This window comes from Ranitomeya variabilis, chromosome 3 (genome assembly GCF_051348905.1).
Source record: "Ranitomeya variabilis isolate aRanVar5 chromosome 3, aRanVar5.hap1, whole genome shotgun sequence".
Classification (NCBI taxonomy): Eukaryota; Metazoa; Chordata; class Amphibia; order Anura; family Dendrobatidae; genus Ranitomeya; species Ranitomeya variabilis.
Window position 1 is genome coordinate 326251437 of NC_135234.1, and position 18255 is coordinate 326269691.

The window sequence follows — 18255 nt, forward strand, 5'->3', positions numbered from 1 at the left end:
TCTTCATATTACCTGAAGCTATAGTCCCACCCTTGAATCCACTGCCACGTGTTTAACCAGACCTCCGGACCCCTACGCACGTTTCGCTGTTGCTTCTTCCTGGGGGTGTGTCTAGAGGCAGGCGTCATGTGATTTTATATAATCTCACATCCAATCACAATGATCGGGAGGAGTTTTGTCACACAAGGAGCCAATGCATGAAAGCGGGACCGGAATTCTAAATAGAATTTCCAGTAAGCCGGCATGAAACCATTACAATAGATTACAATAGTATAGTGCCAACCAAACAAACAACAATTATGCACATAGCCAAATAATATCCGGGAAAATCCAAGCGCTCACTAAGTGATGTTAGTATCTACATGCCGCTGCCACGTGGGATTAGTACGGCAGAGCCGCACCACACCCAATCACAACAGCGTGGGCGGAGCCACGACACACACCCACATGATGCAACCAATTGCATCGGTAGTAGGAGTGGTATGCGGCCGAAGCGCCTATCACAGCCGCACAAAACGTCTGTCAATGCATGACAACGTGTGTGACCACAACATGATCGTGATGAAAGCAAACAGCTTACTGCCCATCGCTATATTAATCACAAGACAGCTACAATCGCTGCATCACGGCACAGCCACCCATGGTAAGGCTAAAGTCGCTGTGCCATAGCGCAGCAGCGCGGCCATTCATAATGAAAAGAATACCAAATAGCGCAACTAAATTATTCCATATTCTGGCAGAATCAAATACCACCATTAGCAATAATTTTTGTGCCCAAACAAAGATGGATTACAATGGATAAACAGCAATGAATAGAAATAATGATAAATAACAACAAAGATAACAATATATATAGATAAATAAGTAAAACCCCTTGAATAAATATATTTTGTTCCACAAAGAGCCATAAATTACGGCCAGCCAATAAAGAGTCAGGTAGGCAAAATGCCGATAAATAAGCCAATGCCAAATGCAAGTATGCCAACCAAACCAGTGCCATAACATCATGCCTAACACAATAAAAATAAAATTAAAAATAAAAATAAAACCCCCACAAAATTAGTGATAAGGGGATTGATAAAAACATATACTGTGACATTGAACATATAAACAGTGAAAACCCCAATATGGGATTGAAAATGACTCATATTAATTATAAAGTGCGACGTGCAAACAAATACATCATATATTATGTGGAAAATACACAGGGTCAATGCCAAAAAAAACTGAGGGCATGCCCATTTAAATATAATTGAGTGCAAGAGTGAATTAGAGCGTTTATATAAGACATGAATACAGTGACTGGCCATATATCATGAAAAGGTGTATATCTAAAATATCAAAAGGGTTGGGTACACACCTCAATCCAGTGTGACTAAATTCCCACGTCAACCTGGAAGGCGAGAAGCGTCTGCAATCCCCTCCTGCAGGAAAGGGGACAGCAGCAGCAACACAGCCCCAAGGGACATGGCGCACAGGGAGGAAATGGGAGGACACATGAATTTTTCAACAAAAAAACGTTCAAGAGGGACGACAAAATTAAGGTGATCAATTTATCAACACATACCTTATCTAGCAAACAAATTGAAATTCTTGAAAAAGGTTTGAATTTCTGTCCTTCCTATTCCCCAGATGCATTCACGTCCGTAAAAGATTTACATCTCTTTTCCCGAAAATTGATTTTAAAAAAACTTCACTATAAGGGACAGGGGGATGATGGCTTTGAGACTATGGAAGAGAGAGAGGCATTGGCTAATTTGGAGGCTCTGGCTTTGGAGAATAGTCCTGATTCGGTGAGTAACTTTCCTGAACATTTAATTGGTAAAACAAAGAAATTTCCAGCCTTTAACTTATGTCCTGCAGTTGACATATTTACAAAATTAGTCTCCAGAGATATTGAAGAACTCTCCAAAAGAGGTTTTGGAACTTCTAATTTTAAACAAGATGATAGACAAGCACTAGACATTTAAAAAAAATGGGATGATGTAGTATTTAAAAGTGCAGATAAGGGTGGTAATTTGGTGATATGGCCTCATAAAATGTACGAAAGGCAAGCCCATAGACTTTTGGATAACAAAAACTGCTATAAAAAAATACACACGAATCCATTACAGTCATTTCAGGAGGAGTTAATATCCATCCTGGAGAGGGCATACGATGCTGGCATTATCCCAAAAAGGTTTGTGGATGCTATAAAAAAGTTGAATCCCAGGATGGCAACTTTGTACCTTTTGCCAAAGATACATAAGGATCCTTTGGATCCTCCTGGGAGACCAATTGTATCAGGGAATGGCAGTTTATGTGAGATAGTTACCCAGGTCTTAGATTTTTATTTGAAGCCTTTGGTCAAAGAATTGCCATCCTATATAAAAGACACTACAGATGCCTTACGAAGGCTGGACAATTTGGTGCTGGGGCCCAATAGTGTCATGGTTACAGCTGACGTAGAATCATTGTACACGTCAATTCGACATGATGATGGTATCAGGGCTGTATCAGGGTTTCTTGATTCTAGCAGTCTTGACAAAGACTTATGTGCCTTATTGCTTGAGTTATTGAAATTCATACTTACCCATAATGTGTTCCTCTTTGGGCGGGACACGTACCTACAGTTACAGGGGACTGCCATGGGGGCTTGTTGTGCCCCCTCCTACGCAAACCTATTTCTGGGGGCATGGGAAAGGGAAATTTTCATTTGTAATCCCACCCGACAATGCCATCTCATCCAAGAATGGATGAGATATATTGATGACATCTGGTTTGTGTGGGAGGGGGGACTTGATGAATTAGATAATATGATGAATATGTTGAATCAAAACAATCTCAACATCAAGCTTACCTTTTCCCATGGCAGGTCTGTTGATTTCCTGGACCTGCGGGTGCGTGTCCTTCCCGGGGGGAACATTTCAACGAAAGTGTTTCGTAAAAAGACAGCAACCAACTCTGTCCTTCATGCAGAATCTGCACATCCCAAAACAACGATCAATGGTATCCCTGTGGGACAATTTTTAAGAGTCAGGCGTATATGCTCTGAGATTCAGGACTTTGAAGTTCAATCAAAAGAATTGGCTGGGAGATTTCTAGAACGAGGCTACAACCCGAAAATTATACAGAGAAGTTACTCACGGGCAAGAGATACACCAAGGAACAGGCTTTTATATGATAATAGTTCTAAAAAGAGCACCAAGGATGAAAACAAGAATCAAGTGAGATTCATAACTGGGTTTCACAATAAATGGTTCCAAATGAAACGGATTATGAAGAAACACTGGCCAATTTTATTCGCCGATCCCATTTTGAAACAAATTTTGCCACCAATTCCGTCTATAGTGGCAAAAAGGTCTAGAAATCTTCGAGATATCCTGACGCATAGCCATTATGAGCCTAGCAAGACAGCCAATAGCCTGCATCAAGAAATGGTTGGTTTTTACCCCTGTGGGAGATGCAGGGCGTGCGCTAATTTTGTTAAATCGAAGTCCTTCTTGAATTATGACGGGTCCAAGAAATTTGAAATTAGAAGATTTATCACATGTACGTCCAAGGGAGTCATTTACCATGCCAGCTGTCCCTGTGGCAAGGTATATATTGGCCTTACCACAAGGGAATTAAAGGTCAGGATTCGAGAACATCACTTGGATATTGTAAAGGCGAAGGAAATCGATGATGCCTCAAGTCTGAAGACTATTCCAAGACATTATAAGGAGTTTCACAACTGTGACCCCTATCTGTTAAAGGTAAAAGGGATTGATTTAGTGTCACTAGGACCCAGGGGAGGGGATGTGGGCAGGACTCTCGCCCAGGTCGAGAGTCGTTGGATTTATCGCCTGGGCACCCTGGCGCCGAATGGCCTTAATGAAAATCTTGGTTTCAGTGCTTTTCTGTAGTCAGAATTGACTATATAGAATAGAATTTCTCTTCTCTCTCTGTTTTTAACCTTGTCTGTGGTAGGCTACTTGTTATGTCTTGTTTTTATTCCTTTTAGTCATGTTTGTCTTGTCATCCATAGGAATGCATGATCGAAGCGGATGTGATGGTTTGATGTATTGGTCGGCTAGTTGAAAAAGATTCCTCGAATTGGACAATCAGGAAGCTGAAGCCCGCCTAAGATGGTTTCATCAAATTTATTCTGGAAAGTTTGGAGTCTCTGGATATTCAGCAAGAGGAGTGTTACATTGAAGACAAAGAAGATTATTATATTATTATTATTATATTGACTCTACTCATCTTTGTATAATTCATTTTATATTAGCATTAATGCCCCTGTTGGTTTCTCAGGATATGGGTTTAACATAATACCATGCCATTTTTTACAACATTGGTTGCCTTATATTTTATATTATAGTATTTTATGCTTCACATTTTGCGCCATGTCCCTTGGGGCTGTGTTGCTGCTGCTGTCCCCTTTCCTGCAGGAGGGGATTGCAGACGCTTCTCGCCTTCCAGGTTGACGTGGGAATTTAGTCACACTGGATTGAGGTGTGTACCCAACCCTTTTGATATTTTAGATATACACCTTTTCATGATATATGGCCAGTCACTGTATTCATGTCTTATATAAACGCTCTAATTCACTCTTGCACTCAATTATATTTAAATGGGCATGCCCTCAGTTTTTTTTGGCACTGACCCTGTGTATTTTCCACATAATATATGATGTATTTGTTTGCACGTCGCACTTTATAATTAATATGAGTCATTTTCAATCCCATATTGGGGTTTTCACTGTTTATATGTTCAATGTCACAGTATATGTTTTTATCAATCCCCTTATCACTAATTTTGTGGGGGTTTTATTTTTATTTTTAATTTTATTTTTATTGTGTTAGGCATGATGTTATGGCACTGGTTTGGTTGGCATACTTGCATTTGGCATTGGCTTATTTATCGGCATTTTGCCTACCTGACTCTTTATTGGCTGGCCGTAATTTATGGCTCTTTGTGGAACAAAATATATTTATTCAAGGGGTTTTACTTATTTATCTATATATATTGTTATCTTTGTTGTTATTTATCATTATTTCTATTCATTGCTGTTTATCCATTGTAATCCATCTTTGTTTGGGCACAAAAATTATTGCTAATGGTGGTATTTGATTCTGCCAGAATATGGAATAATTTAGTTGCGCTATTTGGTATTCTTTTCATTATGAATGGCCGCGCTGCTGCGCTATGGCACAGCGACTTTAGCCTTACCATGGGTGGCTGTGCCGTGATGCAGCGATTGTAGCTGTCTTGTGATTAATATAGCGATGGGCAGTAAGCTGTTTGCTTTCATCACGATCATGTTGTGGTCACACACGTTGTCATGCATTGACAGACGTTTTGTGCGGCTGTGATAGGCGCTTCGGCCGCATACCACTCCTACTACCGATGCAATTGGTTGCATCATGTGGGTGTGTGTCGTGGCTCCGCCCACGCTGTTGTGATTGGGTGTGGTGCGGCTCTGCCGTACTAATCCCACGTGGCAGCGGCATGTAGATACTAACATCACTTAGTGAGCGCTTGGATTTTCCCGGATATTATTTGGCTATGTGCATAATTGTTGTTTGTTTGGTTGGCACTATACTATTGTAATCTATTGTAATGGTTTCATGCCGGCTTACTGGAAATTCTATTTAGAATTCCGGTCCCGCTTTCATGCATTGGCTCCTTGTGTGACAAAACTCCTCCCGATCATTGTGATTGGATGTGAGATTATATAAAATCACATGACGCCTGCCTCTAGACACACCCCCAGGAAGAAGCAACAGCGAAACGTGCGTAGGGGTCCGGAGGTCTGGTTAAACACGTGGCAGTGGATTCAAGGGTGGGACTATAGCTTCAGGTAATATGAAGATGGTCTGACTGTGTATTTTTACATTTGATGCTCAGAGGGAATAAGGGTGTCTGTTTAATGAGAGATAATTTTAATCTCAGCATTTACTGCAAATTGGTGGCCGAATTTTGGCTTGTTTAGTTTCCTTTCCCTGCATTTAATATGGTGATTCACCAAGAGTCTGACCTTCAATACCTATGTCCTTGTAAATGTAATGATTGCTTAAGAAATTAAAAAGTATATTCCACTTTGCCCACCAACCTCCTGGTGTTTTGGTTTGAGGCACCAATTTTACTATATGTTTGTTATATGTCAATTTGTGGTAGATTCTAATAAAGAAATTGTTTTATTGTATTTAAATTGTTTCTGTGGCACTTCTTGATCCTGTAAAAGGATTGGTATGTTATACACAAGTAAATATGCGTATTAATCCGGATCACCAGGAGATTATTCGCTTCCTTGTGTTGTATAATCTACATGATGTGTTGGTGCTTGGATTGCCATGGCTGCAATCTCATAACCCAGTCCTCGACTGGAAAGCAATGTCTGTGTTAAGCTGGGGATGTCAGGGGACTCATGGGGACGTACCTTTGGTTTCCATTTCGTCATCTATTCCCTCTGAGATTCCGGAATTTTTATCTGATTATCGTGACGTTTTTGAGGAGCCTAAAATTGGTTCACTACCTCCGCACAGAGAGTGCGATTGTACTATAGATCTGATTCCGGGCAGTAAGTTTCCAAAGGGTCGTTTATTTAATCTATCTGTGCCTGAACATGCTGCTATGCGGGAATATATTAAGGAGTCCTTGGAAAAGGGACATATTCGTCCTTCGTCATCGCCCTTAGGAGCCGGTTTTTTCTTTGTATCTAAAAAAGATGGCTCTTTGAGGCCGTGTATTGATTATCGGCTTTTGAATAAAATCACGGTTAAATATCAGTATCCTTTGCCACTGCTTACTGATTTGTTTGCTCGAATAAAGGGGGCCAAGTGGTTCTCTAAGATTGATCTTCGTGGGGCGTATAATTTAGTGCGAATTAAGCAGGGGGATGAGTGGAAAACCGCATTTAATACGCCTGAGGGCCATTTTGAGTATTTAGTAATGCCTTTTGGTCTTTCAAATGCCCCTTCAGTCTTTCAGTCCTTCATGCATGACATTTTCCGTGAATATTTGGATAAATTTTTGATTGTGTATCTGGATGATATTTTGATTTTTTCGGATGACTGGGACTCTCATGTACAACAGGTCAGGAGGGTTTTTCAGGTTTTGCGCTCTAATTCCTTGTGTGTAGGGTTCTAAGTGCGTTTTTGGGGTTCAAAAGATTTCGTTTTTGGGGTACATTTTTTCCCCCTCTTCCATTGAGATGGACCCTGTCAAGGTTCAGGCTATTTGTGATTGGACGCAACCCTCTTCTCTTAAGAGCCTTCAGAAGTTTTTGGGCTTTGCTAATTTTTATCGTCGATTTATAACTGGTTTTTCTGATGTCGCTAAACCGTTGACTGATTTGACTAAGAAGGGTGCTGATGTTGCTGAGTGGTCCCCTGCTGCTGTGGAGGCCTTTCGGGAGCTTAAGCGCCGCTTTTCTTCCGCCCCTGTATTGCGTCAGCCTGATGTTACTCTTCCTTTTCAGGTTGAGGTCGACGCTTCAGAAATCGGAGCTGGGGCGGTTTTGTCGCAGAAAAGTTCCGACTGCTCCGTGATGAGACCTTGTGCGTTCTTTTCTCGTAAGTTTTCGCCCGCTGAGCGAAATTATGATATTGGTAATCGGGAGCTCTTGGCTATGAAGTGGGCTTTTGAGGAGTGGCGTCATTGGCTTGAGGGGGCTAGACATCAGGTGGTGGTATTGACCGACCACAAGAATTTAATTTATCTTGAGTCCGCCAGGCGCCTGAATCCTAGACAGGCGCGCTGGTCGTTATTTTTCTCTCGATTTAATTTTGTGGTTTCTTACCTACCGGGTTCTAAAAATGTGAAGGCGGATGCCCTTTCTAGGAGTTTTGAGCCTGATTCCCCTGGTAATTCTGAACCTACAGGTATCCTTAAGGATGGAGTGATATTATCTGCTGTTTCCCCAGATTTGCGACGGGTCTTGCAGGAGTTTCAGGCGGATAGACCTGATCGTTGCCCGCCTGGTAGATTGTTTGTTCCTGATGATTGGACCAGTAGAGTCATCTCGGAGGTCCATTCTTCTGCGTTAGCAGGTCATCCTGGAATCTTTGGTACCAGGGATTTGGTGGCTAGGTCCTTCTGGTGGCCTTCCCTGTCGCGAGATGTGCGAGGTTTTGTGCAGTCTTGTGATGTTTGTGCTCGGGCCAAGCCTTGTTGTTCTCGGGCTAGTGGATTGTTGTTATCCTTGCCTATTCCGAAGAGGCCTTGGACTCACATCTCCATGGATTTTATTTCTGATCTCCCTGTTTCTCAGAAGATGTCTGTCATCTGGGTGGTGTGTGACCGTTTCTCTAAGATGGTCCATTTGGTTCCCTTGCCTAAATTGCCTTCCTCATCCGAGCTGGTTCCTCTGTTTTTTCAAAATGTGGTGCGCTTGCATGGTATTCCGGAGAATATCGTTTCTGACAGGGGAACCCAATTCGTGTCTAGATTTTGGCGAGCGTTCTGTGCTAGGATGGGCATTGATTTGTCTTTTTCGTCAGCTTTCCACCCTCAGACTAATGGCCAGACCGAGCGAACTAATCAGACCTTGGAGACTTATTTGAGGTGTTTTGTGTCTGCGGATCAGGATGATTGGTGTTGTGAATTTGGATTCTGGGCTCCCCCGGTGGCTACTGGTGGAATTGAACTGTGTCTTCATCTTCTCTGTTCACCTGTTCCCATCAAGATGTGGGAGTCGCTATATAACCTTGCTGCTCTGTTAGTTGCTTGCCGGTCAACAATGTTATCAGAAGCCTCTCTGTGCTTGTTCCTGCTCCTAGACAACTACTAGATAAGTTGGACTCTTGTCCATGTTTGTTTTTGCATTTTTGTTCCAGTTCACAGCTGTAGTTTCGTTACTGTGTCTGGAAAGCTCTTGTGAACAGGAATTGCCACTCTGGTGTTATGAGTTAATGCCAGAGTTTTAAAGTAATTTCTGGATGGTGTTTTGATAGGGTTTTTAGCTGACCATGAAAGTGTCCTTTCTGTCTTCTGCTATGTAGTAAGTGGACCTCAAATTTGCTAAACCTATTTTCATACTACGTTTGTTATTTCATCTTGATTCACCGCCAATACATGTGGGGGGCCTCTGTCTCCTTTCGGGGTATTTCTCTAGAGGTGAGCTAGGACTAATATTTTCCTCTGCTAGCTTTATTTAGTCCTCCGGCTGGTGCTGGGCATCTAGAATCAACGTAGGCATGCTACCCGGCCACTGCTAGTTGTGCGTTAGGTTTAGTTCATGGTCAGCTCAGTTTCCATCTTCCAAGATCTAGTTCCTATATATGCTGATGCTATGATCTCTTGCCATTGAGATCATGACAGTTTGACCGGCCCACTAAAGGGTTAAAATCCTTGGCTGAGAAAGGAGAGAAATAAGTAGTCTGCTGAAATTTTTTTTTTTTTTTTTCTCTCCTTTGAATGGCTCTGTGTTCACCTGTTTGCAATGGATCTTCAGAGTGTAACTGCAGGTTTGAATAGTCTCGCCACGAAGGTACAAAATTTGCAAGATTTTGTTTGTCATGCACCTGTATCTGAGCCGAGAATTCCTTTGCCGGAATTTTTCTCGGGGAATAGATCTGGGTTTCAGAATTTTCGAAATAATTGCAAATTATTTTTGTCCCTGAAATCTCGCTCTGCCGGAGATCCTGCACAGCAGGTCAGGATTGTGATTTCCTTGCTCCGGGGCGACCCTCAAGACTGGGCTTTTTCATTGACACCAGGGGATCCTGCGTTGCTCAATGTGGATGCGTTTTTTCTGGCCTTGGGGTTGCTTTATGACGAACCTCATTTGGAGCTTCAGGCAGAAAAAACTTTGATGTCCCTATCTCAGGGGCAAGATGAAGCGGAAATTTACTGCCAAAGATTCCGTAAATGGTCTGTGCTTACTCAGTGGAATGAGTGCGCCCTGGCGGCGACTTTCAGAGAGGGTCTCTCTGATGCCATTAAGGATGTTATGGTGGGGTTCCCTGTGCCTGCGGGTCTGAATGAGTCCATGACAATGGCTATTCAGATCGATAGGCGTTTGCGGGAGCGCAAACCAGTGCACCATCTGGCGTTGTCCACTGAGAAATCGCCAGAGAGTATGCAGTGTGATAGAATTCTGTCCCGAAGCGAGCGGCAGAATTTTAGACGGAAAAATGGGTTGTGTTTCTATTGTGGTGATTCTACTCATGTTATATCAGCATGCTCTAAGCGCACTAAAAAGCTTGGTAAATCTGTTTCCATTTGCACCTTACCGTCTAAGTTTATTCTATCTGTGACCCTGATTTGCTCTTTGTCATCTATTACCACGGACGCCTATGTCGACTCTGGCGCCGCTTTGAGTCTTATGGATTGGTCCTTTGCCAAACGCTGTGGGTATGATTTAGAGCCTTTGGAGACTCCTATTCCTCTGAAGGGGATTGACTCCACCCCATTGGCTAATAATAAACCACAATACTGGACACAAGTAACTATGCGTATTAATCCGGATCACCAGGAGATTATTCGCTTTCTGGTGCTGTATAATCTACATGATGATTTGGTGCTAGGATTGCCTTGGCTGCAATCTCACAACCCAGTCCTCGACTGGAAAGCTATGTCTGTGTTGAGCTGGGGATGTAAGGGGGCTCATGGGGATGTACCTGTGGTTTCCATTTCATCATCTATTCCCTCTGAAATTCCTGAGTTCCTGTCTGACTATCGTGACGTCTTTGAAGAATCCAAGCTTGATTCGTTACCTCCGCACCGAGAGTGCGATTGTGCCATAGATTTAATCCCGGGTAGTAAATACCCAAAGGGTCGTTTATTTAATCTGTCTGTGCCTGAACATGCTGCTATGCGTGAATATATAAAGGAGTCCTTGGAAAAGGGACATATTCGTCCATCGTCATCTCCCTTAGGAGCCGGTTTTTTCTTCGTGTCAAAAAAAGACGGCTCTTTGAGACCATGTATTGATTATCGGCTTTTGAATAAAATCACTGTTAAATATCAATACCCATTGCCGTTGCTGACTGATTTGTTTGCTCGCATAAAGGGGGCCAAGTGGTTCTCTAAGATTGACCTTCGTGGGGCGTATAATTTGGTGCGAATCAGGCAGGGGGATGAGTGGAAAACCGCATTTAATACGCCCGAGGGCCACTTTGAGTATTTAGTGATGCCTTTTGGTCTTTCAAATGCTCCGTCAGTTTTCCAGTCCTTTATGCATGATATTTTTCGCGATTATTTGGATAAATTTATGATTGTGTATCTGGATGATATTCTGATTTTTTCGGATGACTGGGACTCTCATGTCCAGCAAGTCAGGAGGGTTTTTCAGGTTTTGCGGTCTAATTCTTTGTGTGTGAAGGGTTCTAAGTGTGTTTTTGGGGTACAGAGGATTTCCTTTTTGGGATATATTTTTTCCCCCTCTTCCATTGAAATGGATCCTGTCAAGGTTCAAGCTATTTGTGATTGGACGCAGCCCTCTTCTCTTAAGAGTCTTCAGAAATTTTTGGGCTTTGCTAACTTTTATCGTCGATTTATTGCTGGTTTTTCGGATATTGCTAAGCCATTGACCGATTTGACTAAGAAGGGTGCTGATGTTGCTGATTGGTCCCCTGATGCTGTGGAGGCCTTTCGGGAGCTTAAGCGCCGTTTTTCCTCTGCCCCTGTGTTGCGTCAGCCTGATGTTGCTCTACCTTTTCAGGTTGAGGTCGACGCTTCTGAGATCGGAGCTGGGGCAGTGTTGTCGCAGAAAAGTTCTGACTGCTCCGTGATGAGGCCTTGTGCCTTCTTTTCCCGTAAATTTTCGCCCGCTGAGCGGAATTATGATGTTGGGAATCGGGAGCTTTTGGCCATGAAGTGGGCTTTTGAGGAGTGGCGCCATTGGCTTGAGGGGGCCAGACATCAGGTGGTGGTATTGACTGACCACAAAAATTTGGTTTATCTTGAGACTGCCAGGCGCCTGAATCCTAGACAGGCGCGCTGGTCATTATTTTTCTCTCGGTTTAATTTTGTGGTGTCATACCTACCGGGTTCTAAGAATGTTAAGGCGGATGCCCTTTCTAGGAGTTTTGAGCCTGACTCGCCTGGTAACTCTGAGCCCACAGGTATCCTTAAGGATGGAGTGGTATTGTCAGCCGTTTCTCCAGACCTGCGGCGGGCCTTGCAGGAGTTTCAGGCGGATAGACCTGATCGTTGCCCACCTGATAAACTGTTTGTTCCTGATGATTGGACCAGTAGAGTCATCTCTGAGGTTCATTCTTCTGCGTTGGCAGGTCATCCTGGCATTTTTGGTACCAGGGATTTGGTGGCAAGGTCCTTCTGGTGGCCTTCCCTGTCACGAGATGTGCGAGGCTTTGTGCAGTCTTGTGACGTTTGTGCTCGGGCCAAGCCTTGTTGTTCTCGGGCTAGTGGATTGTTGTTGCCCTTGCCTATTCCTAAGAGGCCTTGGACGCACATCTCGATGGATTTTATTTCAGATCTGCCTGTTTCTCAGAAGATGTCTGTCATCTGGGTGGTGTGTGACCGTTTCTCTAAGATGGTCCATTTGGTTCCTCTGCCCAAGTTGCCTTCTTCTTCCGAGTTGGTTCCTCTGTTTTTTCAAAATGTTGTTCGTTTGCATGGTATTCCTGAGAATATCGTTTCTGACAGAGGGACCCAATTCGTGTCTAGATTTTGGCGGGCATTCTGTGCTAGGATGGGCATAGATTTATCTTTTTCGTCCGCTTTCCATCCTCAGACGAATGGCCAGACTGAGCGGATTAATCAGACCCTGGAGACATATCTGAGGTGTTTTGTGTCTGCTGACCAGGATGATTGGGTTGCTTTTTTGCCATTGGCGGAGTTCGCTCTCAATAATCGGGCCAGCTCTGCCACTTTGGTGTCCCCGTTTTTCTGTAATTCGGGGTTTCATCCTCGATTTTCCTCTGGTCATGTGGAATCTTCGGATTGTCCTGGAGTGGATGCTGTGGTGGAGAGATTGCATCAGATCTGGGGGCAGGTGGTGGACAATTTGGGGTTGTCCCAGGAGAGGACTCAGCTTTTTGCTAACCGCCGTCGTCGTGTTGGTCCTCGTCTTCATGTTGGGGACTTGGTGTGGTTGTCTTCTCGTTTTGTCCCTATGAGGGTCTCTTCTCCTAAGTTAAGCCTCGGTTCATCGGCCCGTATAAGATATTGGAGATTCTTAACCCTGTTTCCTTCCGTTTGGACCTCCCTGCATCCTTTTCTATTCATAACGTTTTTCATCGGTCATTATTGCGCAGGTATGAGGTACCGGTTGTGCCTTCCGTTGAGCCTCCTGCTCCGGTGTTGGTTGAGGGTGAGTTGGAGTACGTTGTGGAGAAAATCTTAGACTCTCGTGTTTCCAGACGGAGACTCCAGTATCTGGTCAAGTGGAAGGGATACGGCCAGGAGGATAATTCTTGGGTGAATGCATCTGATGTTCATGCCTCTGATCTGGTTCGTGCCTTTCATAGGGCCCATCCTGATCGCCCTGGTGGTTCGGGTGAGGGTTCGGTGCCCCCTCCTTGAGGGGGGGGTACTGTTGTGAATTTGGATTCTGGGCTCCCCCGGTGGCTACTGGTGGAATTGAACTGTGTCTTCATCTTCTCTGTTCACCTGTTCCCATCAAGATGTGGGAGTCGCTATATAACCTTGCTGCTCTGTTAGTTGCTTGCCGGTCAACAATGTTATCAGAAGCCTCTCTGTGCTTGTTCCTGCTCCTAGACAACTACTAGATAAGTTGGACTCTTGTCCATGTTTGTTTTTGCATTTTTGTTCCAGTTCACAGCTGTAGTTTCGTTACTGTGTCTGGAAAGCTCTTGTGAACAGGAATTGCCACTCTGGTGTTATGAGTTAATGCCAGAGTTTTAAAGTAATTTCTGGATGGTGTTTTGATAGGGTTTTTAGCTGACCATGAAAGTGTCCTTTCTGTCTTCTGCTATGTAGTAAGTGGACCTCAAATTTGCTAAACCTATTTTCATACTACGTTTGTTATTTCATCTTGATTCACCGCCAATACATGTGGGGGGCCTCTGTCTCCTTTCGGGGTATTTCTCTAGAGGTGAGCTAGGACTAATATTTTCCTCTGCTAGCTTTATTTAGTCCTCCGGCTGGTGCTGGGCATCTAGAATCAACGTAGGCATGCTACCCGGCCACTGCTAGTTGTGCGTTAGGTTTAGTTCATGGTCAGCTCAGTTTCCATCTTCCAAGATCTAGTTCCTATATATGCTGATGCTATGATCTCTTGCCATTGAGATCATGACAGATTGGGTTGCCTTTTTGCCCTTGGCGGAGTTTGCCCTCAATAATCGGGCTAGTTCTGCCACCTTGGTTTCTCCTTTCTTCTGTAATTCGGGGTTTCATCCTCGTTTCTCTTCCGGTCAGGTGGAGTCTTCGGATTGTCCTGGAGTGGATGCTGTGGTGGAGAGGTTGCATCAGATTTGGGGGCATGTGGTGGACAATTTGAAGTTGTCCCAGGAGAAGACTCAGCATTTTGCCAACTGCCGTCGTCGTGTTGGTCCTCGTCTTTGTGTTGGGGACTTGGTGTGGTTATCTTCTCATTTTGTCCCTATGAAGGTTTCTTCTCCTAAGTTTAAGCCTCGGTTCATCGGCCTGTACAAGATATTGGAGATTCTTAACCCTGTGTCCTTTCGTCTGGACCTCCCTGCATCTTTTTCTATTCATAATGTCTTCCATCGGTCATTGTTGCGCAGGTATGAGGTACCGGTTGTGCCTTCCGTTGAGCCTCCTGCTCCGGTGTTGGTTGAGGGTGAGTTGGAGTACGTTGTCGAGAAGATCTTGGACTCCCGTGTTTCCAGATGGAAACTTCAGTATCTGGTCAAGTGGAAGGGCTACGGTCAGGAGGATAACTCTTGGGTGACAGCCTCTGATGTTCATGCCTCCGATTTGGTCCGTGCCTTTCATAGGGCTCATCCTGATCGCCCTGGTGGTTCTGGTGAGGGTTCGGTGCCCCCTCCTTGAGGCGGGGGTACTGTTGTGAATTTGGTTTCTGGGCTCCCCCGGTGGTTTCTGGTGGTACTGCACTTGTGTGCTTCATCTCCTCTGTTCACCTGTTTCCATCAGGATGTGGGAGTTTTCTATTTAACCTTGCTCCTCAGTCATTTCTATGCCGGCCAACAATGTTACCAGAAGCCTTTCTGTTGCATGTTCCTGCTCCTAGACTACTATCAGCTAAGTTGGACTTGTAGTCCTAAGTTTGTTTTGCATTTTTGTTCCAGTTCTCTGTGATTGATTATTTCTGAGGCTGGAAGCTCTTGTGAGCTGAAATTGCCACTCTGGTGTCATGAGTTGATATTAGAGTCTTAAAGTAATTTCAGGATGGTGTTTTGAAAGGGTTTTCAGCTGTCTGTGAAGTTCCCTTTTCTGTCTTCCTACTATCTAGTAAGCGGACCTCAATTTGCTAAACCTATCATCATACTTCGTATGTCAATTTCCTCTGAAATCACCGACAATATATGTGGGGGCTACTGTCTGCCTTTTGGGGAAAATTTCTCTAGAGGTAAGCCAGGTCTGTATTTTCCTCTGCTAGGGTCAGTCAGTTCTCCGGCTGGCGCTGGGCGTCTAGGGATAAAACGTAGGCACGCTACCCGGCCACTGTTAGTTGTGCGGTAGGTTTAGCTCACAGTCAGCTCGAGTTCCCATCTTCCAAGAGCTAGTCCTTTTTGTATGCTTTACTATGTTCTCTTGCCATTGAGAACCATGACAGCCTTCTGCCCCATCACCCCCATCATTGCCCTCTCCTCCATCTACAAACACACAGACACACAGTACCATTCACCTCTCTGCATACACATACACATACACCTCACCTCTGTACATGTTATGCTGAATCCGCACCATCGCCGGCAGCTTTCTGTCTCGCACAGCTGCGGCGCTGAATGATAATGCATTCCCTGCTGTTCCGCTCCACTGCCATTTTCTTTTTCAAGCAGCGGAGCAGCAGGGATTGCTCCCTGTCCGCCGCACATGAGGGTAATCTAGCCAGGGGCCCCCCGGAGCCTCAGGGCTAGATAAACTGGCCAGATTGCCTTCATTATTAGCTGCCCTGCATGGGCCCCTTGGAGCCTCCGGGCCCCGGTGCGGCAGCACTGGTTGAACAGGTGTTATGTCCGACCATGCCTCATGCAGTATTACTGTGACCTGAAGGAGCTCACATCTCAGTAATGAAAACCGCCTCACAGGCAGACTTGCCTAGAGCAGCCTATCAGAGCTCAGCTTTCACTTTACCTCAGCAGCTTCAGTGATGAAAGCTCCTTGTATAGTAAGCAATAATGACAATCTTACTATGAGGCATTTTTCACCTGACAAATATTGCTGCTCATTAAGGTTTGTCCATGTGCGTAGGGTGCATCCATCTGAGTGTGTTTGCATGCATGTGTGGTCCTTGAGTACGTGTATGTGTGTGGTGTGCATGTGATATTTATGGGGTGGTGTTGTTGGATTTGTTTTGTGCGTGTCTAGAGTGGTCTGGTGTTTGTGTGATGTGTTGTGACGTGTGTGGTGTTGTGCTTGTGGGTTGGTGTATGTGTGCTGTCTGTGTGACATTTGTATGGTGTTTGTGAAAAGTTTGTGTTGTGTATGGTGGTGTGCCCTTTAGCAGTGACTCTTTAGCACCATTGCTATAATCTGTCCCTGTCAGTCACAACTGTTGCTTCCCCCCCAGCACTTTTACTTTAACCTTCACATTTCTCCATTATATGTATAGGGACTATCTTCAGGGGCCCCAATCTCATGACGAGGTGATGCTAGCGTGATTTAACATGCGCAGTATTCTGCTCCTGTGGATGGAGAGGGGACTTGCCAAATTTCACCCAAATCGGGCGAGAACTGTGGATTTGTATATAGCGGGCTACTGCAGATTTCACATTTCACCATTATATGTATAGGGCCTAACTTCGGGTGCCACAATATCATGACAGGGGATACTAGCGAGATGTATCGTGCGCAGTAGTCTGCTCCTGTGGGTGGAGAGGGGGCGTGCCAAATTTCACCCAAATTGGGTGAGAACTGTGGATTTGTACAGAGCGGTCTACTACAGAGTTTGAGTTTTTTTATACAGTATATATATATAGATTGAAACAGGACAGTAGCTATAAATTGAATGTTTTTTTTTCTCTTTTATTCAAGAAAAATGTCACATACAGATATAACATGTATAGCAACATTGCTGACTCGTAATATAAGAAGGCAGCGTTTAAGTAAAAGTCATCAAGTCTCATAACAACAAACTCTTCAGAGTACAGGTCCTTCTCAAAAAATTAGCATATAGTATTAAATTTCATTATTTACCATAATGTAATGATTACAATTAAACTTTCATATATTATAGATTCATTATCCACCAACTGAAATTTGTCAGGTCTTTTATTGTTTTAATACTGATGATTTTGGCATACAACTCCTGATAACCCAAAAAACCTGTCTCAATAAATTAGCATATTTCACCCGACCAATCAAATAAAAGTGTTTTTTAATACCAAACAAAAAAACCATCAAATAATAATGTTCAGTTATGCACTCAATACTTGGTCGGGAATCCTTTGGCAGAAATGACTGCTTCAATGTGGCGTGGCATGGAGGCAATCAGCCTGTGACACTGCTGAGATGTTATGGAGGCCCAGGATGCTTCAATAGCGGCCTTAAGCTCATCCAGAGTGTTGGGTCTTGCGCCTCTCAACTTTTTCTTCACAATATCCCACAGATTCTCTATGGGGTTCAGGTCAGGAGAGTTGGCAGGCCAATTGAGCACAGTAATACCATGGTCAGTAAACCATTTACCAGTGGTTTTGGCACTGTGAGCAGGTGCCAGGTCGTGCTGAAAAATTAAATCTTCATCTCCATAAAGCATTTCAGCCGATGGAAGCATGAAGTGCTCCAAAATCTCCTGATAGCTAGCTGCATTGACCCTGCCCTTGATGAAACACAGTGGACCAACACCAGCAGCTGACATGGCACCCCACACCATCACTGACTGTGGGTACTTGACACTGGACTTCAGGCATTTTGGCATTTCCTTCTCCCCAGTCTTCCTCCAGACTCTGGCACCTTGATTTCCGAATGACATGCAAAATTTGCTTTCATCAGAAAAAAGTACTTGGGACCACTTAGCAACAGTCCAGTGCTGCTTCTCTGTAGCCCAGGTCAGGCGCTTCTGCCGCTGTTTATGGTTCAAAAGTGGCTTTACCTGGGGAATGCGGCACCTGTAGCCCATTTCCTGCACACGCCTGTGCACGGTGGCTCTGGATGTTTCCACACCAGACTCAGTCCACTGCTTCCTCAGGTTCCCCAAGGTCTGGAATCGGTCCTTCT